This window comes from Sminthopsis crassicaudata, chromosome 1 (assembly GCF_048593235.1).
Source record: "Sminthopsis crassicaudata isolate SCR6 chromosome 1, ASM4859323v1, whole genome shotgun sequence".
Classification (NCBI taxonomy): domain Eukaryota; kingdom Metazoa; phylum Chordata; class Mammalia; order Dasyuromorphia; family Dasyuridae; genus Sminthopsis; species Sminthopsis crassicaudata.
This window is the reverse complement of record NC_133617.1, coordinates 96,776,877-96,789,070: the sequence shown is the minus strand read 5'-3', so window position 1 is coordinate 96,789,070 and position 12,194 is coordinate 96,776,877. Positions and strand designations below refer to the sequence as shown.

The 12,194-nt window shown below is 41.1% G+C and overlaps 1 protein-coding gene across 1 annotated transcript in view; it reads right to left on the bottom strand.

The window, feature by feature from the left end:
• Positions 1-10,008, bottom strand: part of NDRG1 (N-myc downstream regulated 1) — a 74,977-nt gene extending 64,969 nt beyond the window's left edge. The window contains exon 1 of the mRNA XM_074265060.1: positions 9,616-10,008. The gene's annotated coding sequence lies outside the window, so the exon portion shown is untranslated. The remainder of the gene's footprint in view (positions 1-9,615) is intronic.
• Between the last annotated feature and the right edge of the window lie 2,186 nt (positions 10,009-12,194).

Here is a 12,194-nt window from a genome sequence, read left to right as displayed (position 1 = left end):
ATCCCTATTTCTTCCTCTTCTTCCTCCTCCCCAAATACAAAGCCAAAGTTCTTCCTGGAGCGATGAGTGCATGGTTCATAACATCAGCTGGATGCTCTCAGATCTCCTGCTTCACTTGGGGAGAGCAGTCTATAGACTTTTTTGCCCTGGATTATCGGATAGAGATCAAAATACAGCTTCTTGAAACACATTCTTGGCCCTTCTTCAGCCCCAAGCCTGCAAGAATGTTGGCAAACTGAATTTTAAATGTTTTCTTACAGAAACCATAAACAAGAAAGTGTGAGTCTATTGTTTTTTGGATAAAAAAATGTTTTTCTCGAAAAAAAAATTTAATAGGGAGAAGGAAATAGAATATTCAAATTCTCAAGGTTAATGAATTTGATAAATACTATAAAAACACCCATTGCAAAAAATTCTCTACTGCCATCCCCATTCTTCTCCCCCTGTAGTGAAATTTATATCTTATTCGTTATAATGGGATTAGAATACTTAAATCACAGGGATAACAACCAGCCTTGTTTGTTATTGAATTACTAATTTATTTATTATAGAAATTAAATGCAGAGCCCTGTGGTTGTCATAGATTTAAAGTAGCCTAGAATCAGAGCTGAAAAGGGACCTTAGAAAGGGATCATCTTGTCCAACCTCATTTTACAGATAAAGCCCACACAAGTCAAGGGGACTATCCCAGGTCCTTTGACAGGAATGTCTTTTCTACTAAGATAAAGGTTCCCTCCGAAGAGTGACCATCATGTGCCAGGCCTCTGAAGAATACCAAATTAAAGGGACCAAGTCTCCAAGGAGTAACCATCATGTGCCAAGCCTCTGAAGAATACCGATATTAAAGGGACCAAGTTTCCAAAAAGTGACCATCATGTGCCAGAATACTGATATTAAAAGGAGCAAGTCTCCTTCTTCAAGGACCTTACAGTGTGTGTGTGGAAGGGAGATGGACCCCAGATTAAAAATGTTTGATAGGGAGAAATTCTATATTAGAAGCAAGTTAGGGCTTAGGTCCAAAGGTTTTTAACCAAGTTTTTGTGGTATGAATGCTCTTTGGAAGTCTGCCTACGGACCTCTTTGAGTCACATTTTAAAATGAATAAAATAAAATTAAGGGAATTATAAAGGAAATCAAATATATTAAAATATGGTTTTTGTGATTTAAAAAACAAGTTCATAGGCCACAAGTTAACAACTCCTGGTCTAGTCTGAGGGATTGGTAGTTGACATGCCCATTCCATTAGCAATGTAAGGACTGATTGGATTCCTTAAGCAAAAAAGACTAGAACAATGCTAGACAGGTCCTGGTCTCTTGGATTGGATAAAGCATGGCTCTAGTACCAGAGTTTACAATCTACTAAAGCCAGATTATATTTTTTTAGTAGTCAGTACTACATTTAATCAGTAACTACAAGAGAACTTGAGGTGGAAGGGAAAACTAATAGAAGCACTGGGAAAGTCATGAACCAAGTGGACTTTTGAAAGAAGCTACTGGAAAAAAATACTTTTATCTCAAAGAGGCAAAGAGGTATTAGAGAAGACTAGCTTGCTAACTCCCTAATACTGGAAGGGGTCCTGTAAATAATTTATATGGCACTTACTAGGTGCCAAGCACTATACTAAACACTTTACAAATATTACCATTTGATAATTTTCTTACACAGGCAGGTAGGTACTATTATTATCCCCATCTTCCTGATGATGAAACTGAGGCAGACAGAAATTAAATGACTTACCTGCAGCATCAAACAACTAGGAAGTATCTGAAGCTGAATTTGTACTTAAAAGACTTCTGGACTCTAGGCTAGCTGCCCCATAAGGATCCTTCTGTCCAATCTCTGCATTTTACAGATTGAAAAAATAAATAAAAATAAGGCCTAAGGCATCAACTTTCTCCAGTTTACATAATTAATAGGTGCCAGAGATTATGATTCCAGGCTGACTTTAAATGAGTGGCTTAAAGCAAATGTATAAGTATTTGCAAATTTTAACTAGCTAAAAAACTCAATTTCTTAAAGGTTTATAACCCTTAAAAAAAAAAAAAAAAGTCCTTGTCTGGAAGTTCTGGGAGGTTAGACAGGATCATGGCAGTACAGTATTATTGGGTCCAGGGAATGCTACTGGTTGCACATTCCCAGTCTTTGGGGCTGGGAGACAGACCCCCTTGTACTAAATGTGGCACTGAGCCAATCAAGAGGAAAATAACTTGCTCAGCTCACAGCAGGGGACCTAGGGAAGGGCCCTGCACCCCACCCACCTTTTCCCCTCTGCTGAGTTCCTGGATCTTGTAGGTCTTTTTGTCTAGATGGTATTTTGGCAGGCTTGAGGTTTTTCCTGGCATGGAAATACTGGAGCAGAGGGGACCCGGAGGATAAGCACCAGGGGGAAAAGAAGAGGTTTTTAGTTTTACTGGAGGACTATTCCCTGAACTTGAGATATGGGCAATTATGTGCCCAGTGGCTATTAGAGAATTCACTGTAATCCTATGAACAATGCCAGTGTTACTACAGTAGGGCATGACAAAAAACAAACACATGCTTATTTGGAACCTGTGTCTGCCCCTGGGCTACAATGACATTCACTGTAACAGAAGGATTTCCTTTAAAGGCATAATTAGTGTGTATTAAAAGGAAGAGATTATTTGGGAAAGGATCCAATATACATACAGATCACAGTGTTTAGAAAACATCCCACTCTCCAGTTTACAGATGTGGAAAACCAAGGCTCTGAGAGTTTAAGCCACATAGTGGTATCACAGGTAGAATTTGAATTTGGGTCTTTGGCTCCAGAATCAAATCCACAATATCATTGTGGTTCTGATATATTCTGCATTTTTTTAGTCATTGGTATAAATTTTTAATCCATCTGTTTATGTTAAATATATGTATATATACATATATATACACACATGAGAAGTTAGATCACAGTGATAAATATCACAAGCAGAATTTGAACTCAGGTCTTTGGCTCCAGAGTCAAATCCACAATATCATCATGGCTCTAATTACATTCTAGTTTGGGTTTTTTTGTTTGTTTGTTTGTTTGTTTTAGTTATTTGTATAAATTGTTAAATAGATCTGTTTATGTTAAATATAGATAGATAGACAGACAGACACATACACATACATACATATACATGAGAGTTAGGTCATATAGTAATAAGTATCACAGGCAGAATTTGAACTTAGGTCTTTTGCTCCAGAGTCAAATCCACAATATCATGATGGCCCTAAATTTACATTCTAGTTTTTCTTTTGTTTTGTTTTTTAGTTATTTGTATATATTTTTAGTTATTTGTATATATTTATTTATGTTAAATATGTGTGAATATACATGCACAGGTACATACATATGCACACATATTATTTCCCTATGGTCTAACCTCTCATGTATAATTTGAACTCAGGTCTTTGGTTCCAGAATCAAATCCACAGTATCATTATGGCTTTGATCACATTCTGCTTTTTTTATTAGTTAGTTGTATAATTCACATGTATACATATATATACACACATATATCTGTGTTAAATATATATTTATATACATATACATGTACACATATACATAACAGGCATATGTAGATATCAATACACATGTATATACTCCCATAGATAAGTTCTATTAATTGCCCATTTAGAAGTTTAGCATGATTTGGACAATTACAATTTTTCATCCACCTGATTTTTCCCATGTGGATGGTTAAACCCATCAAATTTTTTTTTTAATCCATTATTTCATTTGATTCTCAGGAGAGCCCCGTGAGGTAAGCAGTTCAAGTAATGTAATTTCTATTTTTAAAATGAGGAAAATGAGTCTTGGAGTGATTCACTTGCCCAGTAACTCCAATGAGTCTAAGGCAAGGCTGGATTCCAGTCTCTTAGTTCTAAAAACTGTACTCTGAGGTACTTGATATTTCAGTACCAAATGTATATATTAATGAGGTTCTCTATTACACACCTCACCCTGGAGATGTCAGGGTAAAAGTGGAGAAGGAAAGACCATAGGTGGGCAGGCCTTAGGCCAGGCCCAATGTCAGGGAAACAATAATAGGAATTAGAAGAATCCCTAAGATTTACTTCTTAGATAAAGAAGACTCTTGGCTTACTGGAGGGCCTCTTAAAGCAGATTATCCACAAGGCCCTTTTCATCAAATATTAAACTGAAAGAGATGCAAACCAGGAAAAAAATAAAAATAAATAAATAAATACACACACACACACACACACACACACACGTGTATCTATGTCTGTCTGTCTGTCTATCTATCTATCTATTTATATCTCCTAACATTACTCAAACTCTTGAGTGTAGCTAAGTCATTGCTATTGTCCAGGCATGGAAAATACATGCTATGGTCTGGCTGGACTCCAAGAGTTAAATTTCAAGTCAGGCTACATTGGAAGAGCATCAGATTTCAGGGTCAAGGTTTGGGTGCAATCCCACTTGTTTACTATGCAGGTGGTCTTAAACCATTCATTTGGGCCTTAATTTTCTATATTTAAAGAGTGACTGGGTACTCTCATTCCAGGTATTCCAAGACTCAGGACCACCAGAAATCACAGAATTTCAGAGTCCTAAAATACTACAGGAGGCATTTAAGTTCACCCCCAACTAAAAACCAAGTTTTTATAACACAACCAAGAAAATGGGGTACCCAGTCTGCTTCAAAGGCTCCAGAAAGAAGGGAAACCCACCCTCTTGGAGGCAGCCCAATAGCTGAAGGTATTAGAAAGTTTGGTCTTTTAAATTTCTTTGTTGTTGTTGTTTTTCCTACAAGCTTAATCAGCTCTTTTACAACTTTTACCCATAGCTACAGGCTCTGCCCTTAGAAGCTAACTGAAAAAATCTAATCTTTCCACACAGTAGCCCTTCAAAAACAAGTATCATTCTTCCTGAGTCACTAATGAGGAAGGGACATAGTGGAAAGAATTCCTTAGTCAGTTTGCACGTAGAAAGCAGATGGCCTTCCGAGATGGTCCTCCCAACTGCCAGATTCTAAGATTCTGTTCTAGCATTCTAAGAACTCTTCCAATTCCCTCTGTTCAAGGGTGCAAATGGTACCACTTTATATTCCAACGCAGTTTTAAGACCCTTTTCCAGCTCCAACATATCTGTTCTAAGCTCCCTTCCAGCTTCAAATGCAAGAATTTCCAACATTGAGTCATCCTGGGCGTCTAGAAGGTACAAAATCTTTGACTCATGGCTCTGTTGTTCTTTCCAGGCAAGCTCGGTTAGTGTGAGGGCCATTATCAAACAATACTATCTTTCTTTCCCAGTGGGTGTGCAGTTCAGGTCATGTGCCCTAGTTTTTTTAAAAAAAGCAAAGGGGCAAACAGTAGGGTTCTGAATTGTTCCCCATCACAAGGGTAAATGGAATCCTACTAACAACCTCCCAGGCTCTCCCACTGTCACCCAGTTTGTTTTTTGGTCTCTCATGAATGTATGATTTAGATTATTCCCCTTCCAACAACCCGCCCCCATTTCTTGGGAGCCTCACAAAAATTAGATTTCTATCATTATTACTGTCTACACACCCACTCCGCAAAACAAAATAAAATTATTAAAATGGGAATTGGCCTTTCCAGTGGGACAATTGGCAAAGGATTTAATGCAGGATCTGACCTTGAACAGTTCATGTAGATTCTAGCCCCCTCTCTGCATCCTACTCCCCTCCTGCTTAGGGAACTCAATTTCCTTGTCTATTTCAAAGGTAGCAACCTGGGCCAAATTGTATCCATGAACCCCCAAGGTATCTTCCCATAAGTTAGTTTCTTTCATACCCTCTCCCATCCAGTGAATTGGACTTTCTTTCTCCCTCAGACTTTCATCTCTTCTCTCACTCTTTGTGCTGGCTCTTTCCCACATGCTTGGAAAGCACTCATTCCTCACCTCGGCCTAGTAGAATCCTAGGTGGTTCTCACTGCTCCACCCAAAGATCACCTTCTACAGGAAACATTTCCCAGTCTTCTTAGCTGGAGAGTAATAGCTTTGTTCATATTATTGTTGAGTTGAGTCCAACTCTTCCTGAAACTATATGGGATTTTCTTGGCAAAAATATTTTAGTGGTTTGCCATTTCCTTCTACAATGTAAACAGAGGTTACCTGATTAGCAAGGGGTCACACAGCTAGTGAGTGTTTGAGGTCAGATGCAAACTGGGGTCTTTCTGACCTCTACCCAATAGCCTCGTATTTATTTTTGTATACTATTACTTCTCTGAAAAAACAAGCTTTTTGAGAACAGAGACTATTTCTTTGGATTTTCACTATGCATTAATAAATCTTTGGTTTTGATGCTTCTGTTGTTGCTTTTGGGAGAAATGGCCTCTGTATCCCCAGCACACAGCATAGTGCCTGGCAAACAGGGTGCTTAATAAATGAGGACTGACTGACTTGTTGAAAAATAGAATTTCCAGCTGGAATGGCCTTTAAAGCAGCTGAGGGAAGCAACATAATTGCAATTATGCAATAATAAATGCAATTACATATTGTATTATATAAATTCTAGCTGTTATTAATAATATTTGATATGGAACATGCAATTTTCTATCATTCCAAATATTATAGATTTTATTTTATGCATTTAAAAGCTTTATTCTGAGAAGAGGTCCATAGGCTTCAGTTGTCAAAAGGGTTTATGACATTAAAAATGTTAAGAAGCCCCGCTCTGGTCCAACTTCCTCATCTTTCCAGGAGGCAGCTAGATGGAGCAGTAGAGAACCCTGGGTTTGAAGTCAGGAAGACCAATCTCAAATGCAGTCACAGATACTAGCTGTGTGACAAGACTCTGGAATTTGCCTACCTCAAGTTTTCTCATCTGTAATAGCATCTACCTCCCAGGATTGTTATAAGGATTAAGTGAAATAATAATTGTAAATCTTAGAGTATTATATAAATACTGGTGGTTATTAATAATATTTGGTATGCAGTGTTCTAACATTCTAAATTCTAAGAATTCCTTCCAGCTCCACCATCTAGTATCCTATGTTTTGACATTCATTTTATTACATACTCAGTAAAAAGTCTTATTTTCAACTGCCCTTTGAAGAAGCTCTGAAAAAGTAAGTCAAGCCACCCTAGAGGTCATCCAATATACAGCCCTTGCCCAGAAAACTGGAAATCAAGCCAGGTAGATTGAGCGTTATGGTATTTTATAAGACTGGTGGACTTAGGAAGCAAGAAAACTGAATCAAAGTCCAAGTTCTTATGGTCCTTTGCTGTGTGATCCCGGGCAAGGCACTCTGGTCTAGTCTGTTTTCTTTATCTATGAAATGGGAATGGTAACCAAGGCCAGTGAAGATAACGGCAGCTGTAGCAAACAATCAATAAAGATATAATACTATTGTGGGGAGAAAAAAACAATCAATAAAGATAGAATATCGTTTGTTCCACAGGCACTAACCCCAGCTCTGCCAAGGAGGTGGTACTTCTGTCTTCAGTCAACAATTCAGTCTTCTGAATTGTTACTGCTTTAGAGGTATAAGGAAATAACTTAGGACCCTTACACAAAGTCTATTTAAACTGACAAAAAAAAAAAAAAAAAAAAAAAAAAAAAAAGACATCCCCTACAATCACAAAGCTTTTCAGCAAAAAAAGAAATAGGGTGCCTCTAATTTGTCTCCCCAGTTCTTAGGCCAAAACTCCACCCACTCCAACCCCAGGCAAGTAAAGAAAAAATAATTAGCCATCTACCTAGAACCAGAGTACTCTAGAATGTAATTTTTCTATAAGTTTCCACAGGGTTTAACACAGCAGCAAATTTTGAATTAAGACTTGGAAGGGACTTGAAGCCATCATCAGAGGTTCTTAGTTTTATTAGTATCATGGGCCATCCCCTCCCCGGTAACCTGTTAGTCTAGTTAAATCCCTGTTCCCTTTCTTTAAAAAAAAAATTAATAAAAATTTTAATACTGGGATTCAGGTAGTGAAAATAAAGGTGCAATTTATTTCTCCCTTGAAGGTTCATAGACCACTTGAAATCTATTCATTAACCCTCTGAGGTCCGTGGGGAAAGGCTGATCTAGTCCAACTCTCACTTTAATCAATTCCACGCCCACTAGTAGTTATTGGGCTATCTAAGCAGGGTATATAAAAATAGTCCCCTTCCTCCAGGAACTCACAAGCTAATGGGCGGAGCCAATGCAAACATACAAACAAAGCAAGTTAGATTCGAGATAAATAGAAAATATTAGAATGATAAAGGGTTGGGAAAGGTTTAGTAGAAGGTGGGGTTCTTGTAGTTGTGATTTAAAAAAAAAAAAAATCTGGGAGATCGGCGATAAGAGCCGAGAGAGGAGGGCTTTTTCAACTGGGATATACAGTCTGGAGAATTGAAGCGCAAGTGAGATGACGAAAGAGACTAAAGTCTGCCAGTCCTGGGTGGGCTCTTTCCCTGCCAGTCTCAAAAGCAAGAGGGCAGAATTGCATCTTCTCAAGTCCAACTCCCGTTTCCAAAAACATCTCCTGCCCAAGGAGCAGCCCTCCAGGAGACATGATGGGGAGAAAGTCAGACGAGTCAGAGAGAGCTGGCATCAATGGCAGCTTCAGTTCGTAACCGGACGGGCGCAAGCACTTTTCCCAGAGAGAGGACAGGGTCTTCTATCCCTATCTACCCTTCCCTAGACTTTCAAAGAAGCAGAATCAAGCCAGCGGCAAAGCTTCTTGCAGAAGAATTATCTGCGCGCTTCCAGCTGTTTCCACTACTTGTAAGCCATAGGGGTTGGCCGGACCGAGGGTGAGAGAGGGAGGTCGGCCAGGAGTGGCAGGGGGGAGGGGTGCTTAAGGCTTACTCTCTAAAACCGAGTCATTTAAAAGTACGAAATGAATCGGATGACAGAACAGCTCCGCCACCCTAGCATCCCAAGAGCCGCAAGACACCCCTCCCCACCCCCATCCCTCACTCTCCTTCTCTTTCCTTCACCTCCCAGTGCGAGATCGAAACCCACAATAGACCCTTTTTGTCAAAATACTCGCATTCTCTTTTTTCCCACAAGTGTGCATCACATTTCATGCACGCCCATGCCCGCACGCTACCCTCTGCCCTTGTCTCAGGAGAGGTTTCTCTGCTGAAGCGCCCTATTCCGGGCTTCTGGTCTATACTCTGGCCCGCCTCCCTCTTCTGGCCCAAACCCGGGAAGCGCCCACGCTGCGCATGATTCCCCGGGCAGAGGCGCCAGCTGTGAAGTTGGGCACGGAACCAGGGCGAAGTGTGCCAGGTGTTCACAACCCTCCATGTGTGTACACATATGCACTCATAGTTCACAGACTTCCATCGGAAGGGGTCGCGGCTCCCACCCTAGGGCTCGTGGGGTCATCCTAGAGGGACTGGGTGGAGCACGCCCATTTTTAAGCCCTCTTGCCTCACCTCCAAGTTGCAGCCGACAATCAGCGCTCCCCAACCCATCAAACCCCAAACCCCTGCCACCCTCCAGCATCCCTTTCTCCCCAAGTTTTGCACCCCGCCCACCCCAGCAGCCTACTGCGCCCGGGGCGCACAGCGGGGTCCCAAGGCTCCAAGGCGCGGGGCTCAATCCAGGCGGAAAGGGAAAACCAACGACCCCGGGGCTCCCCATCAGGGTCCACGTGGTGGAGTTGGGGGGCGAGTGGCTCGCCTTACCTGGGGGGAAAGTAAGGATTGGGAGATGAGAAGCGCCGATCCGAGGAAGACACTCAGCCGCGCCCTAGTCTGGGGTCCAGCAGGGAACTCCGAGCCCGAAAGCGTGGGTGAGCGCAGCAAGCGTGCAGCAGAGCGCGAGGTTTGTTTATGTCCGGCTCTGACTGGCGAGGACGCTTTATAGCCGCTGCGGCCCCGCCCTCCTCTCCCCGACAGTCCCCGCAGCTGCTGTTTCTGCACGCAGCAGCCCCGACCGCCCGCCCTTCTCCCTCCTCCGCCTCCTTCCGCGAGCCCAGGCCGCCTGTTGCGCAATGCTTTGTAAGCGAGGAGCTGCACGGACTTGGGCGTCTTAGTCCTCGGGGCTCCGGGCTCGCCACACCTCTCCCTCCTCTCCCCTTCCCCGCCCAATATCTTTGTGTTTTGTGGATACGGAGGGGTGGCTGCGTGGAGTGCGTGTGCATGAGTGAGTGAGTGAGGGAGTGTGTGTGTGTGTACGCGCGCTGTGGCTAATTTCCTTTCCACCATATGGGAGTTGGGAACGTGCACGCCTCCACACCCCTCCTGGGTTGCTGGGTGGCTTATTAACACCAGCTTCGGCTAGCCTCATTTCCCCATCCTCCCTCCTGCCTTCTCCATTTTCCTTCCCATTCACTCCTGTTGGAAGTCCCCCGGATTCCGAAATCTTCCTCCAACTTCACACACCCGATTTGTCTCTCTCCTTCCTTGACTGTCGTAACGGGGAGCCTCCAACTTTCTCCTCAGCCCATCAATCTCCTTTCCTTCTTCAGCCATCTAGTCCAACCAGTTAACTACGCAAGAATCCCTTACAGGAAAAAGGGGCAAAGAATTAAGAGCCTGGAATGAAATAAAACCAATTGCCCTCAGGTCGTTTCTTTAAAATCTCCATTAAGCGGACAATTCCTATTAGCTTTTACTCCACTTTTGGACAGTAAACATTTTTCTTGAACTCGTATTGTTCTTTCGTAGTTGCTTACTTCTCATCGTCTTCCTCCTTTAGACTGTGGGCTTCCTGAGAGCAGGAACTTTGTTCTGCCTTCCTTTGTATTACAGGCTTAGTCCAGAGTTTCATGCAGAGTAGGTGCTGTCAACAAGCAATAACTTCAGTGCTTAATAAATACTTTTTGGACTTGATTACTAATTGATCAGCAGTTTTGCTGTATGGCCTTTGAATCTACCTCTAAAAAACTAACATCTATCAATTTTTCTGAACTCAGATTGGACTCCCATTTCCTCTCATCTCCAATCCATACTCCAAGTAGATGGATATTCCTAAAACACAAATCTAATCCAGTCACCCACCTTCTCTTATTCTCAAAAATATCCAAAAGTTTTTTAATGCCTCTAAAATAAAATACAAGCTCTGGAAAGTCTGGCATTTAAAGCTTTTCACAAATCTGACTAACTAGAATTCAACATCTTCAATCTGAGTTTCATCTGTAAATTCTGAGGTCTCTTCTAGCTCTTCTAGCTCTCTGCCTCCCACAGGATGCCATCCCTTCTTCACTTCTAACTCTTACTATCACTGACTTCCTTCAAGGACACATGGGTACCACTCCAGACCTACATGAGGCCTTTCCTGAGTTGTTCTTTATTTTTACTCCCATCCTGGAGTCCCCAATTATTAATAGTTTTTACTTCTTTCCAAATTTCTTTATATACATGTTATAGTTATTTGTATATATACACTTTACCTTTCCATAGGAATATAAGTTCTGTTATGGTAAAGACTTCATTTTTTTTTCATCTTTATATTTCCATTACATGGCACACAGTAAATCTGAATGTTTAATAATTATTTCAATCATCAAGTCTTTTCACCATTGTCTCTCAATCTATAAGAGGTTTTAGAGATAATGTAGAACAAAGTCATTCTATAGATGAGGAAACCAAACTAAGAAATGTTAGGTTAATATTCAGATATTCTTCTATACCATTCTGATTGCCCACTTTTAAAGTGCCATAAAATATGGCACTCAGAAATGAATACAGTGCTCCAGAAGTTTCCTCCCCTTAAGTCTCTGTTCTGTCCATCCAACAGTCTTCCTTTCTCCTTTCTTCTTTCTACAAGATCTCCCCCAACTAGCTCTTCCTTTAACTTATTTTGCCTGTCCTTTCTCATATTCACTTTCACCATCTATCTAGAAGGGATAAATCACTTGGCCCTTCATCACATACAGCTTTTAATATCTCCATCACTCTTCTAAGGCCTTAAGCATGAACTGCTTACTATGATTACTTAATTGCTCCAGGAAAGTTAGTCTTCTCCAGCAAAATAGGCACAAAAGTGTATATGTGAGTAATCGATTTAATAAGTAATTTTTGGATGAATGAATTTCCAGTTGTGTATAATTTGTCTTTTATCTAAGTATCATAGAATATTAGCACTGAAAAGGGGCTTTTGAGATTATTATCTAGTTCAACACTCTAATTGGTTGGTTGTTGTCCTTGGTTCTTGAAGAGGACCAGAATGACATTACTAAGTTAGAGTCTAGTTACAATGTATCCAGCTGTGGCTGAGCAGACCAATACAAGCTCAAGATGCTCTGCCACAGGTAGGACAC